The following is a 14324-nucleotide window of genomic DNA, read 5'->3' as shown; positions in this document are numbered from 1 at the left end:
GTGAGTTTTTTGTTTTGTTTTGTTTTGTTTTTGTTTTTGTTTTTTAAGAGCCGGCAAGCCTGGTCTTCTGTGGCTTCTTCCAGGCCCCCAAGTCACCTGAACCTCATCCACAACCTCATCGGAGAGGAGGGTCCATGTGCGTTGGGCAGGTGCCACAGCTGTCTCCTGGGAACTTTCCCTCATTCCTCCAAACATGGACCCCACCAAGGGCTAGAACTTGAGCACCAACCAAGAAGCCAGGCCAAGGTGAATGAATGTGTCAACAACCATAGTTTGTACTTAAACACATAAACAAGAATGCATTTGAAAATGGCTCCCTCTCAACTGTGGACCTGTCAGGTAGGTGACTGCTGCTTTTTAAATAAACCTTTCCGATGTGGTTTGATGTTTTTGAATCACTTCACAAAAGTGAAGGTAGGGAGAAGCTTCAAGTTGGGTAAGAAAAAGTTGCCTGATAATGACACTGGAGTGGAATTTTAATAACCCAGGTTAAGCTTTCTCTGGGGCCTGAAAGGACCAGGAGGGCTTTTTATTACTGTGACTAAAGGAGTTGTAGACTCTTCCCGAGAGCCTCTGTTGGCAGCCCTTCGAATTCAGTTCTCTTAATGCGATGGCGATATGGAATAGGCAGCTAGCTGTGTGTGTTGAAGTGGAAGTCACAAGCCCTCGTGTGATTCTGTCCTCCTACTCGTCAATCAAAATGCACCTGTCCCAAGATACAGCTGTTTCCACCAGGACCTAAGGGAAACACCATGAAACATGGATACTGGGCTCCGGGGGGGACTTGTGGAGGTGCCATGTAATGCCCAAGCGACTGGACAGGCACTGCTCTGACTTCATAAAGGAGAACGATTGGGAGGGGGTCTCCCTTCACTGGAGACCACAGCTGGAGGAGCTGCCAGGCTCTCACTCTCTCCCTCTGTCTCCCCTCCCCTCCCCTTTCTCCTTTTGGGCAAATCTTCTGGCCTCTGCCCATTCCTGACAGGTATCTCTCTGTGGGGGGACAACCCATGCTCAAACCTGAGTGTATGTTCGCTTTCTCATCTTTTAAATAAATTTTGTCATGCCAGCACTTAGCACATTTGTCTTTGTGTATGGCAATAGCCTAAAGTAAAAAAAAAAAAAAATTGATCGCCCTAACCCACATCAGTGGTACCCATAGGATGCATGTGGGGAAAGAGCAACTTAAAATTCAGCTCCAATTGCTTAGTGAAGCTAGGATTTGGACAAGTCTAAGGTAAGGGTAGCTTTGGTTTCTGAAAGAGATAAGTAAGATCTCTAACTCTTTTTCCTTTTTAAAAAAGATTTATTTTATTTGAAAGAGAGTGAGAGGAGAAAGAGATCTATCAGCCGGCTTACTCCCCAAGTGGCCGCACAGCTAGGGCTAAGCCAGGCCAAAAGCCAGGAGCTTCATCTGGATCTCCCACATGGGTGCAGGGGCCCAAGGACTTGGCCCACCTTCTTCTGCCTTCCCAGGTGCAGTAGCAGGGAGCTAGATCAGAAGCAGAGCAGCCAGGACTTGAACTGGGGACCATACAGGATGCCAGTGTTGCAGGTGGAGGTTTAACCCAGTATGTTTACAACACCAGGTCCCAAGTCCTCTAATTCTGTGCAAGTTCTGTTTGTTTGTAGCAGGTTGGTTTTGATAATGCTGCAGCAACAAATCAAAAGCCCTTCTGTTTTGGAGGTACAAATCAATCAATATATCAAAACAACTAGTGGCAAACTCACAGCCACTATCACACTGGATGGGACAAAGCTGAAGGCATTTCCCCTAGGATCTGGAACAAGACAAGGAAGTCTACTTTTGCCACACTTAACAAGAGCAATTGGAGGGGCCAGATAAGCTGTCTGCCTATAGCCCTGGCGCCCCATATGAGCGCAAGTTTGAGTCCTGGCTGCCCCACTTCTGATTCAACTCCCTGCTAATGTGTCTGGGAAACCAGCAGATGACTCAAGTGCTTGGGCCCCTACCACCTACACAGAAGACCCAGTTGGAGTTCCAGGCTCCTAGTTTCAGCCTGGCCCAGCCCTAGTCCTTGTGGTCATTTGGGTAATGAACCAGAGAAAGAAGAGCTCGCTTGCTCGTTCTCTCACCTGCTTTTCAAATAAATAAATAAATAAATAAATCTTTATTTATTAGAGAATCCTTATTTATTAGAGAAGAGAAATAAATAAATAAACCTCAAATTGGAGAAAGTCAAAATATCCATTTTTGCAGATGACTTGGTTTTATACATGGAAAAACCTAAAATACTCCATCAAAATGCTGTTAGAATTGATAATTCATTGAAGCTGCAAGATGCAAAAATCAACACACAAAAATCAGTAACACTTTTATATACCAATAATTATCTTGCTAAAATAGAAATCAAGAAAGCAATTGCATTCATAATACCTAAAATATATTTAATTAAAAATGAAGGATCTCTACAATGAAAATTATAAGACATTGATGACAAGGATCATAAAGAACTCCAAAAAAAAGGGAAAGAAATTCATGGATTTGAACAATTAACATTGCTAAAATGTTCCTACTACCCAAAGCAATCTACAGATTCAGTGCAATCCCCTTCCAAAACACCAATGACATTCTTTACAGAAATACCAAAAAATCCTGAAATTCATCTAGAACACCAAAAACTCAGAATAAAAAATGACCTTGTGCAAAATACGTCAAGCTAGAGGGGCATGTATTTTGCCTAGTGGTTACAGTGCTGGTTGGGACACTCATATCCCATCTGAGTGCTCGAGTTCAAGTCCTGGCTCTGCTCCCAAAGACAGCCTCCTGCTAATGCACATCCTGGGAGGCAGGCAGCAAATGAGGGCTCAAGTGATTGAGTCCCTGCCACCAAACAGGAGACGCCAATGAAGTTCCCAGCTCCCGACTCTGCCAGATCCAACCCGGTTATTGTGGACATTTGAGGAGTGATCCAACAGGTGGTAGAGGCCTCTTTATTTCTTCATGTATTTCAAATAAGTGAAAGCTAATTTCAAATTTTTTTTTTGACAGGCAGAGTGGACAGTGAGAGAGAGACAGAGAGAAAGGTCTTCCTTTGCCGTTGGTTCACCCTCCAATGGCCGCCGCGGCCGGCGCGCCGCACTGATCCGATGGCAGGGGCCAGGAGCCAGGTGCTTTTCCTGGTCTCCCATGGGGTGCAGGGCCCAAGCACCTGGGCCATCCTCCACTGCACTCCCTGGCCACAGCAGAGAGCTGTCCTGGAAGAGGGGCAACCGGGACAGAATCCGGCGCCCCAACCGGGACTAGAACCCGGTGTGCCGGTATCGCTAGGCGGAGGATTAGCCTAGTGAGCCACAGCGCCGGCCAAATTTCAAATTTTTTAAAAAGAAAGTTCATGTGGCTGGCTCTGTAGCACAGTGGGTTAACGCCCTGGCCTGAAGCACCGGCATCCCATATGGGTGCTGGTTCGAGACCCGGCTGCTCTACTTCCTATCCAGTTCTCTGCTATGGCCCGGGAAAGCAGTAGAAGATGGCCCAAGTCCTTGGGCCCCTGCACCCACATGGGAGACTGGGAAGAAGCTTCTGGCTCCTGGCTTTGGATCAGCACAGCTCCAGCTGTTGCAGCCATCTGGGAGTGAACCATCAGTTGGAAGATTTCTCTATCTCTCTCTCTCTCTCTCCCTCTGCCTCTCCTCTCTCTGTATAACTCTTTCAAATAAATCTTCAAAAAAAAAGTTGCAGCTCAATTATCAATAGCTAAGATGTGGAATCAACCTAAATGTCCAGCAACTGATGACTAGATAAAGAAATTATGGCACATAAACACTATGGACTACTACTCAATGCTAAAAAAATGAAATCCTGTCTTTTGCAACAAAATGGATGCAACTGGAAACCATTATACTTAGTGAAATAAGCCACTCCCAAAATGACAGAAATCATGGTTCCCCTGATCTGTGGTAACTAATAGAGTACCTAAAATGTAATGTGTAGGAGTGAGATTGACATTTTGAGATTCGATGATTGCTTATAGCTCTTGTCTAGTGTTGAGGAACAGCGTTTTTCTTTCTTCATACTATTTGTTGAACTCTTTACTTAGTGTAGGGTTAATCTTATGAGTATAAAGTTAATTAAAAATAGATCTTTGTAGAAATTCAGAATGGGAATAGGAGAGAGAAGAAGAGGGTAGGGTGAGAGGGAGCATAGGGTGGGAAGAATCACTTTGTCCCTAAATCTGTCCATATGAAATTTGTATGCCTTAAATAAAATTTTTTAAAAGAAAGTTGGAGGCATGAAACTCCTGACTGCAAAGCTATAGTAATGAAAGCAACATAGACTGAGGAGTAGACTTGCTGCATTGTTGTTTTTATCCAGATTGTGTTTAACCTCTGAAAGATTAATTTTGCATTTTTTATTATTTACCATTTATCAGTTGTTAATATTCTCTGTTCGAGTACAGTACAATAGACTATGAGCTAACATTTTAAATTTTCCAATGTGGTATATTTCAGATATTTGAAATTAAGCAAAAAAAAATCTCAAAAGAGTGAAGAATGTATGTACCCTTTGGGCAATCTTTTTTAACTTTTATTTAATGAATATAAATTTCCAAAGTACAGAATATGGATTACAATGGCTTCCCCCCCATAACGTCCCGCCCACCCGCAACCCTCCCCTTATCCACTCCCTCTCCCCTTCCATTCACATCAAGATTCATTTTCGATTCTCTTTATATACAGAAGATCAGTTTAGCATTATTAAGTAAAGATTTCAACAGTTTGCTCCCACACAGAAACATAAAGTGAAAAATACTGTTTGAGTACTATAGCATTAAATCTCAATGTACAGCACACTAAGGACAAAGATCCTACATGAGGAATAAGTGCACAGTGACTCCTGTTGTTGACTTAACAAATTGACACTCTTGTTTATGGCCTCAGTAATCACCCTAGGCTCTTGTCATGAGCTGCCAGGGCTATGGAAGCCCCCTGAGTTCACTGACTCTGATCATATTTAGACAAGACCATGGTCAAAGTGGAAGTTCTCTCCTCCCTTCAGAGAAAGGTACCTCCTTCTTTGATGACCCATTCTTTCCACTGGGATCTCACTCATGGAGATCTTTCATTTAGGTTTTTTTTTTTTCCCCAGAGTGTCTTGGCTTTCCATGCCTGAAATAGTCTCATGGGCATTTCAGCTGGATCCACATGCCTTAAGGGCTGATTATGAGGCCAGAGTGCTGTTTAGGACAACTGCCATTCTATGGGTCTGCTGTGTATCTCACTTCCCATGTTGGATCATTCTCTCCCTTTTTGAGTCTATCAGCTAGTATTTGCAGACACTAGTCTTGTTTATGTGATCCCTTTGGTTCTTAGTCCTATCATTATGATCAGTTGTGAACAGAAATTGATCACTGGGACTAGTGAGATGGCATTGGTACATACCACCTCGATGGGATTGAATTCGAATCCCCTGGTATGTTTCTAACTCTACCGTTTGAGGTAAGTCAGCTTGAGCATGTCCCGAATTGCACATCTCTTCCCTCTCTTATTCCCACTCTTATATTTAACAGCGATCACTTTTCAGTTAAGTTTCAGCACTTAAGAAGAATTGTGTATTGATTACAGTATTCAACTAAAAGTATTAAGTAGAACAAACAAAAAAAATACTAAAAGAGATAACATATTAAGCTGCTCATCAATAGTCAGGGTGAGGGTTGATCAAGTCACCGTTTCTCATAGTGTTCATTTCACTTTAACAGGTTTCCTTTTTGGTGCTCAGTTAGTTGTCACCTATCAAGGAGAACAAGTGGCATTTGTCCTTTTGGGATTGGCTTATTTCACTCAACATAATGTTTTCCAAATTCCCAACAGGGATCACTTTTCAGTTAAAATTTAAACACCTAAGAATAATTATGTGTTAATTACAGAGTTCAACCAATGGTACTAGAACAAAAAAAAAAAACTAAAATGGATAAAGTATTACATTGTACATCAACCGTCAGGACAAGAGCTGATCAAGTCACTATTTCTCATAGTGTCCATTTCACTTCAACAAGTTTCCCCTTTGGTGCTCAGTTAGTTGTCGCCAATCAGGGAGAACATATATTTGTCCCTTTCGGACTGGCTTAATTCACTCAGCATGATGTTTTCCAAATTCCTCCATCTTGTTGCAAATGACTGGGTTTCGTTGTTTTTGACTGCTGTATAGTATTAATAAGGGCCCAGACACCTTTGGAATTAGACTCACTGCCCTGCCTCCTGGTACTTATGTCCAGGCTAAGGTCCTGATAAAAGTAAATAAAACTGGAAGGGCCCTGGATTAAAATAGAATCAGCTTGAGAACTCCCTCCATGTTTGGGTTTTGTGTGATCTCAGAGATTGGGGCAGCATTCACTAATTCACTAAATAACTCACTGTTTTATTGGGTTGCTGATTTGGACCGGCTCCACTCAGCAGCCTGGAAAAGGAATGAGGGGCTGCAAGTTCCACTTTCATGTACTCCTGCTAAATTAGAGGTCTCAGCTCTGCCTCTAAATCCGAAGTCATTCATTCACCAAGGGGCATCGCCCAAGACTGTCCCTGGGGAAGTCTCTGTGGTCATTTGTAAAGAAATATAAGAATGTTAGAAAGGGTTGAATTTTAAAATCTATGAAGACAGTCCACATTGCAGCTTTTTTCAGTGGCCAAACCGTAGGCTTCCATGGGCTTCATATGCAGGACTAAAAATAGCTGCCTGTTTTGAACTGCTTGCTGTTTACATTACTGTTTGCTGTTTACATTGCAGTTCATTTTATGCAAAAGAGGCTAGGTGTTGGTGTGAGGGGAGAGCTTTCTCACAAATATGTCCATTTATCCCTAATCTGAGTATCTTGGATGATCACAATGCAGTGGCATTGGCAACAGGAACTTTCTGTGAAACCCAGATGGGCCCAACCCAGGTGATGTATTTATCCTGGACCAAACTGATGCTTTGCAGTTTGATCCCTGACAGATAGATGGAGCCCTGAATAGAAAAATGTGTCTTGTTCTAAACTGGACATAGAAACATTGGCTGGGAGTGGAGGGATTGACATTCATTGGCTTTTTGTGTGCCAAAGAAAAGCAGGACTGTTTGGAAAATTTGTCTTTGATTTTTTTTCTTTTTTTTTTTTCTTTTTTGACAGGCAGAGTGGACAGTGAGAGAGACAGAAAGGTATTCCTTTTGCCGTTGGTTCACCCCGCAATGACCGCTGCAGCCGGCACACCGCGCTGATCCCAAGCCAGGAGCCAGGTGCTTCTCCTGGTCTCCCATGCAGGTGCAGGGCCCAAGGACTTGGGCCATCCTCCACTGCACTCCCGGGCCAGCAGAGAGCTGGACTGGAAGAGGAGCAGCTGGGTCTAGAACCAGCGTCCATATGGGATGCTGGCACTTCAGGCCAGGGTGTTAACCCACTGCGCCACAGTGCCAGCCCCGATGCTTTGTTAAACTGACAATACACAGAACTTGATTGCTGAATGTGTAGCAGGTCCCCGTCATGGATTTTGTGGATTTCTGACACGTGTACCTCCAGTGTGTATATCATTACTACTCTGTAGTTTGAAATATTTAATTATTCTAAGGTGTAGCAAAAAAAGTTTTGTTAATTATATAAAGGCCCATATTAGCCAAACAGTAAGTGCACTGAGTTGTGGAGAATGGTACATTTTACTGAAAAATGCCTTTATGGAAAGTGTGACACTCAAATCTTATTTTTAATGGTGGCAGACATTGTGATCAAAATTTGCTCCAGCTCATAATTACGGGTCAAAATTGAAATACAGAGGCCAGTGCTTTGGCATAACAGATAAAGCTGCCACCTGCAGTGCTGGCACACCACATGGGCGCCAGTTTGAGTCCCTGCTGCTCCACTTCCAACCCAGCTCTCTGCTATGGCCTGGGAAAGCAGTAGAAGATGGCCCAAGTACTTTGGCCCCTGCGCCCACATGGGAGACCCGAAGTAAGTTTCTGGCTCCTGGCTTCAGATCAGCTCAGTTCCAGCTGTTGAAGCCTTTTGGGGAATGAACCAGGGATAGAAGATCGATCTCTCTCTCTCTCTCTCTTTCTCTCTCTGCATCTGCCTCTCTGTAACTCTGCCTTTCAAATAAATATATCTTTAAAAAAAAACTAGATAAGCTCTTTAAAAAAAAAAAAAACTGAAATACAAAGGTACTTCAAAAAGTTTCTGGAAATATTAAAAGTAAAGTTTATTTTGGTGTGAAAAGTTCTGAAATCCATGCATAGCTTTTACATATACATTTTCCATGAACTTTAGATAACTGCTCATGAGCATGGATTTTGAAAATTCCTTTGCACAAAAATAATCTGTTCTTTTAATTTCATTTCCACATTTTCTTTTTTAAAGATTTAATTTATTTATTTGAAAGAGTTACAGAGAGAGAAAGAGAGGAAGACACAGAAAGATCTTCCATCTATTGGTTCACTCCCCAGACAGCCTCAATGGCCAGGTTGAAGCCAGGATACAGGAGCTTCCTCTGGGTTTCCCATATGGGTGCAGGGGCCCAAGCACTTATGCCACCTTCTGCTGCTTTCCCAGGCCATTAGCAAGGAGCTAGATTGGAAGTGGAGCAACAGGGACAGAAACTGGTGCCCATAAGGGATGCAGCACTGCAGGCGGCAGCTTTACCCTCTACGCCACAATGCCAACCCCTCGCACAAATTTTTTAAAGTACCCTTCTACCTGCAGGGACTCAGAAGGGGCTGATTGTAACTAGGAAACACATGATTTCTAAAGGAAACAGCAGTTAATTTACTCCAGCTGATAAAAGGCAAGCAGAATTATATACAGTGTCAACTAATTTCCTAGTTCATCAGAAAAGGTTGGCGGTTTTACAAAATTTGACATTTAAATGTGGGTAAATGTTTTTAAGTGTTTTAAAAAATGTGTGGCTTCAACACTATGTGATGGGCTGAGATAGGACTTTCTGGTTTCCATCCTCTGGTGTCACTGAATTATTTTGTTTTTGTGATTTGTTAAGAAGTGGCTAGTAACTTAAAAGCATCAGTGAAAGAATTCTAACTGGATTGAGAGTTTGCAAGAAAAAATGTGACCTAACTTAATGAACTAATCTGAAGTGCATCTGCCAAGTAGAAGACCGACAAGGAAAAAAACGGGTTCCTAGGAAGAGGCAGGAGGCTGCAGTTGCAGGGCAGAGATCTTGCCCACAAGAAGGTAACTCTACGACCTGCAGCCTTTCTTTCTTAGGGCCTTACTATTGTGCAGTCACCTGTTTCCTTGCTGCCTTGCTTTGGTGTAACGTAGCTCTCCCTGGCAGGTTTTCTCACCAATGAAAACGTCACAAGAATTCCAAAGACAGCAATGCATACAGCATGCTGCTGCCACTGATTACTGAAGTCAACGAATGAGAACTTGAAACATGTGAAATGCACCTAGTTGCTTGTGTCTGAACTTCAGGATCAGTGAGGGGTCTGGAAAGCGTAGTTCTTGTGTTTTGGTTCAAGCTCCCCATTCTGTGACCTAGAGACTATCAGCTCTTCCACTCTCTGTAGCGTCTTTTTTTGCCTGAGAGAAAACATTCACCAAAACTGTTGAAACACTTTACTTTTCCTACACTGTGTTTGTAAGTATTCATCTTGGTAAGTTTCTAAGTTTGTTATCTGGGCTTAAGATTTGAGGCAGCTCTTAGGATGTGGAAGTTGATAATTATATTGAGCTGCTTATTATGGTATGTAACTCAAAGTCTGAATGTGCAGGAGGACTGTATGGTCAATAAAATTGAAATGCTCTTCAGGGTAGTGAAGTTACTAGAATTTACTAAATTTCTGTATCTTTCCAATAAAAGTATTAATACTTAAACAACAATACGGAACTGGCATTTAAAACTGACACACAGATCGATGAAACAGAATAGAGAACCTAGAAATTAATCTATATAGCTAGCTGATTTTTGGAAATGGTTCCAAGAACACACACTGGGAGAAAGGGCAGTCTCTTCTATAAATGGTGCTGGCAAGACTATACATATGTCGAGAATAAAATTAGATTCTTAACTCTCATCATATGAAGAAAAACTCAACTAAGATCGATCAAAGATCTAAATGTAAAATCTGAAAATGAAAATTCTAGAAGACAACATAGGTGAAACAAGACATTAGTATAGGCAAAGATATTTTGGATTAAGACCCTGAATGCACTGGCAGCAAAAGGAAAACTAGACAAATGCGATTATATCAAGCTAAGAGTTTCTGCACAAAGCAAACAATCAACAAAGGGACAACCAACAGGATAGGAGAAAATATTTGCAAGTTATTTGACAAAGGATTAACATTCAGAAAATATAAGGAGGCCCCCAAAAAAATCCAGTTAGGAAATAGGCATAGGATCTGAACAGATATTTCAGAAAAGAAGAAATACAATGACCAAAAAATGCATTTTTTAAAATGCTCAGTATCACTAGCCATCAAGAAAACGCAAATCAAAACCATAATGGAATATCATCTTACTTCAATTAAAATGGCTATTATCAAAAAGCCAGAAAGTAACAAGTAAAGTATGTGAAGAAAGGGAAACTCTTAGAAGTGTTTTTTTTTTTTAAGATTTATGCATTTTATTCGAAAGGCAAAGTTACAGAGAGGCAGAGGAGAGGGGAGGGGAGGAGAAAGGAGGGGAGGAGAAAGAGAGAGAAAGAGAGAAAGAGAGAAAGAGAGAAAGAGAGAGAGAGAGAGAATCAGTCTTCCACCTGCTGGTTTACTCCCCAAATAGCCACAACAGCCAGAGCTGGGCCAATCCGAAGCAAGGAGCCAGGAGCTTCTTCCAGGTCTCCACCCAGGTGCAGGAGCCCAAGGATTTGGGTCATCTTCTGCTTTCCCAGGTCGTCAACAGGGAGCTGGATAGAAGTGCAGCAGCTGGGACTGGAACCAGCGCCCATATGGGATGCTGGCGCTGTAGGCAGCAGCTTTACCATCTATGCCACAGCACCAGCCCCAATCTTTTTAATTACTTATTTAAAAGGCAGAGAGAGAGGGAAAGAGGGAGAGAGGAAGAGAGGGACTCTGCTTATTTACTCCCCAAATGCCTGCAACAGCTGCGGCAGGGCCAGGCCAAAGCCAGGAGCTAGAAACTCAACGCAGATCTCCCATGTGGGATGGCAGGGACCCAAGTACTTGAGCCACAAGCTGCTGCTTTGCCAGAGTGTGCATTAGCAGGAAACTGGATCAGAAGTAGAGGTAGGACTTGAACCCAGGCACTCTTACATGGGATGTGGGTATCCCAAGCCACAGCTTCACCTGCTGTGCCAGAACACCCACCCCAGAAAGGGGACACCATTTACTGTTATGGGGATGTAAATTATACAGCCACTACAGAAAACAGTGTGTAGACTCCTTAGAAAACTAGAAAGAGAGCTGCCATGTGATCTATCAATCCCACTATCAGTTTTATTGACAAAAGACATGAAGTCACTATATCCAAGAAATATTTGTAGCGCCGGTATTGTGGAGTAACAGGTTAAGCCTCCACCTGCAACAGGGCCAGCATTCCATATGTTTCAAGTCTCAGCTGCTCTACTTCCAATCCAGCTCCCTGCTAATGCACATGGGAAGGCAGCAGAAGATGGCCCAAGTACTTGGATCCCTGCACCCATGTAGGAGACCTGGAGGAAGCTCCTGGCTTCGACCTGGCTCAGCCCTGGCCGTTGTAGTCATTTGGAGAGTGACCCAGTGGATGGAAGATATCTATCCCTCCCTTCTTCCCTCCCTCCCTCCCTCTCTCTCTCTCACCCTTTCTCTGTATGTACCTCTTCCTTTCAAATAAATCTTTATATAATAAATAGAAATAATAAATAAATCTCCCTACATAGGAGATCTGCATAAAATTTTAAAGATTTTACTTATTTACTTGAGAGGTAGAGCTACAGACAGAGAGGGAGAGACAGAGAATGGTTATCCATCCACTGGTTCACTCCCCAGATGGCTTTAACAGCCAGAGCTGGGCCCATCTGAAGCCAGGATCCAGGAGCTTCTTCCACTTCTCCCACGCAAGTTCAGGGGCCGAAGCAGTCAGGCCATCCTCTACTGCTTTCCCAGGCCATCACAGAGAGCTGGATGTGAAGAGGAGCAGCCAGGACTCAAAACAGCACATATACATGCCGGCGCCGCAGGTGGAGGTTTGGCCCATTACACCACAGCATCAGCCCCAAATAAATAAATCTTAAAAAAGAAATATTTGCTCCACCATGTTTACTGCAGCATTACAACACTATTTACAACAGCTGAGACAGAGAATTAACCAAGGTATCCATCAACAAATGAATGGACAAAGAAAATATAGCATATATACACAGGTAATATCATTCAGTCATAAAAAATCAGTGCAATTTTGTCAACTGCAGCAAGATGGACATTATGTCAAATAAAATAAGCTAGACAGGAAAGACAAATGGGGTGGGTGCTGTGGTGCAGCAAGTTATACCGCCATTTGCAACAACAAAAAGGTATCAGAGTGCCAGTTGGAGTCCTGCTGCTCCACTTCCAATCCAGCTTCCTGATAATGTGCCTGGGAAGGCAGTGGATGATGGTTCAAGTGCTGGGGCCCCTTCTACCCATGTAGGAGAGCTAGATGGAGTACCAGGCTCTTGGACTTGGCCTCACCCATCCCTGGCCGTTACAGCTGTTTGGGGAGTGAGCTAACAGGTCAAAGTTCTATCTTTCTCTCTCCCATCCACCACCCCACCCCTTGCCTTTCAGATAAATAAGTAAATCATTGGGGGGCAAAAAGACAAACATGGCATGTTCTCTCTTACATGGAAGATAGTCTAAGTCATTCTGAACATAAGAGACTACTAACTAGAAGATGGCAGTGTGGGACAGAGGAAGGCTGGATAACAGATACCAAATCAGCGTTGGACAGAAGGAACAAGTTCTGGTGTTACACAGCACAGCAGTGTCGCTCCCCCTCTTCGTGGAGGAACGACACAGGACCCTGCGCTGTTCTTTCGTCTGCTCGGCCCTCCCCGGGTTTGCTGCTGGTTCTTCCCGGGTTGGCTACTATCCCTTCCACCTCCGTGGAAGGGCAGTTCCCCCTGGCCACATTCCCCACTTCCGCAGGGGAGCAGCACACTGCCGGCCGGCTCTTCTCGGGGGCTGCACAGGTGTTCCCCTTAGATGTTCCCTATAGATGTTCCCCGGTGCATGCCGTTTCTCTCCTCCTTTATAGTCCTCCTCCGCCAATCCCAACTCGGCTGCCCACACGCCGAGTACGCTGCTCTCCTCCAATCAGGAGCGAGTCCTACAGTTTATTAGTTGAACTGGAGGCAGCTGTGTGGAAGCTGTTTACTTCTCTCCCAGCGCCATATTGTGGGAGAGCAGATGCATAGAATAAGTCCCAATTCCAGTAACTCAGTCCAGTCCGGGCTGCTCCCCACACAGCAGAGTGACTCCAGGTCCCAACAACGTCTCATACATTTCTGAGCAAATAGGAGAGAAGCACTCCAAGGCTCAGTCATACAGTAATGGCAGAGCAGGAAATGTTAATTACCCTAACTTGATCAGTACACATTGAATACATGCCACATCATATACCAGAAATATGTGCGATTGTTATTATTCAATTTAATGTTTTTAAAGAGTATGTAAGTAAAAAGTATTTGGGAAAAAAACACACACATTCACTCTACTGGGAATTAAGGGATTGTAACCAACAATAAAGACATTTGTTTACCGCATGGGAACATTTTTTTTTTTTAAGATTTATTTATTTATTTGAAAGTCAGAGTTACATAGAGAAGGAGAGGGAGAGAGAGGTCTTCCACCCGCTGATTCACTCCCCAATTGGCTGCAACGGCCAGAGCCATGCCGATCTGAAGCAAAGAGCTAGGAGCTTCTTCTGGGTCTCCCAAATGAGTACAGGGGCCCAAGGCCCATCTTCTGCTTTCCCAGGCCACAACAGAGCACTGGATAGGAAGTGGAGCAGCTGGGACCTGAACAGGTTCCCATATGGGATGCCGGCACTGCAGGCAGCTGCTTTACCCTCTACACCACAGTCCTGGCCCCATCTTTTATTCTTGATAAATTACTTCTATTTCCATACAATCTAACACTGTACTGCAGTTAAAAACAATGAAAGAAATCTGCACATACTGATGCAAAAGTTTTCTAAGCAAATTCTTACTAAGAAAAATTCCTAGAGCAGCATTTCCAGTTAAGTTGCCACTTGGGACACCAGCAATAGAGTCCCGGCTGTCCCACTTCCAATCCAGATTTCTGAAAATATGCCTGGGAAAACATCAGATGATGTTTCAACTGCTGGGACCCTGCGCGCAAACGGGAACATGTGGAGTTCAGGACTCTTGACTTCATTTGGCCATTT

The sequence above is a fragment of the Oryctolagus cuniculus genome, chromosome 1 (genome assembly GCF_964237555.1).
Source record: "Oryctolagus cuniculus chromosome 1, mOryCun1.1, whole genome shotgun sequence".
In the NCBI taxonomy this organism is placed as follows: domain Eukaryota; kingdom Metazoa; phylum Chordata; class Mammalia; order Lagomorpha; family Leporidae; genus Oryctolagus; species Oryctolagus cuniculus.
Note: the sequence above shows the minus strand (reverse complement) of the source record.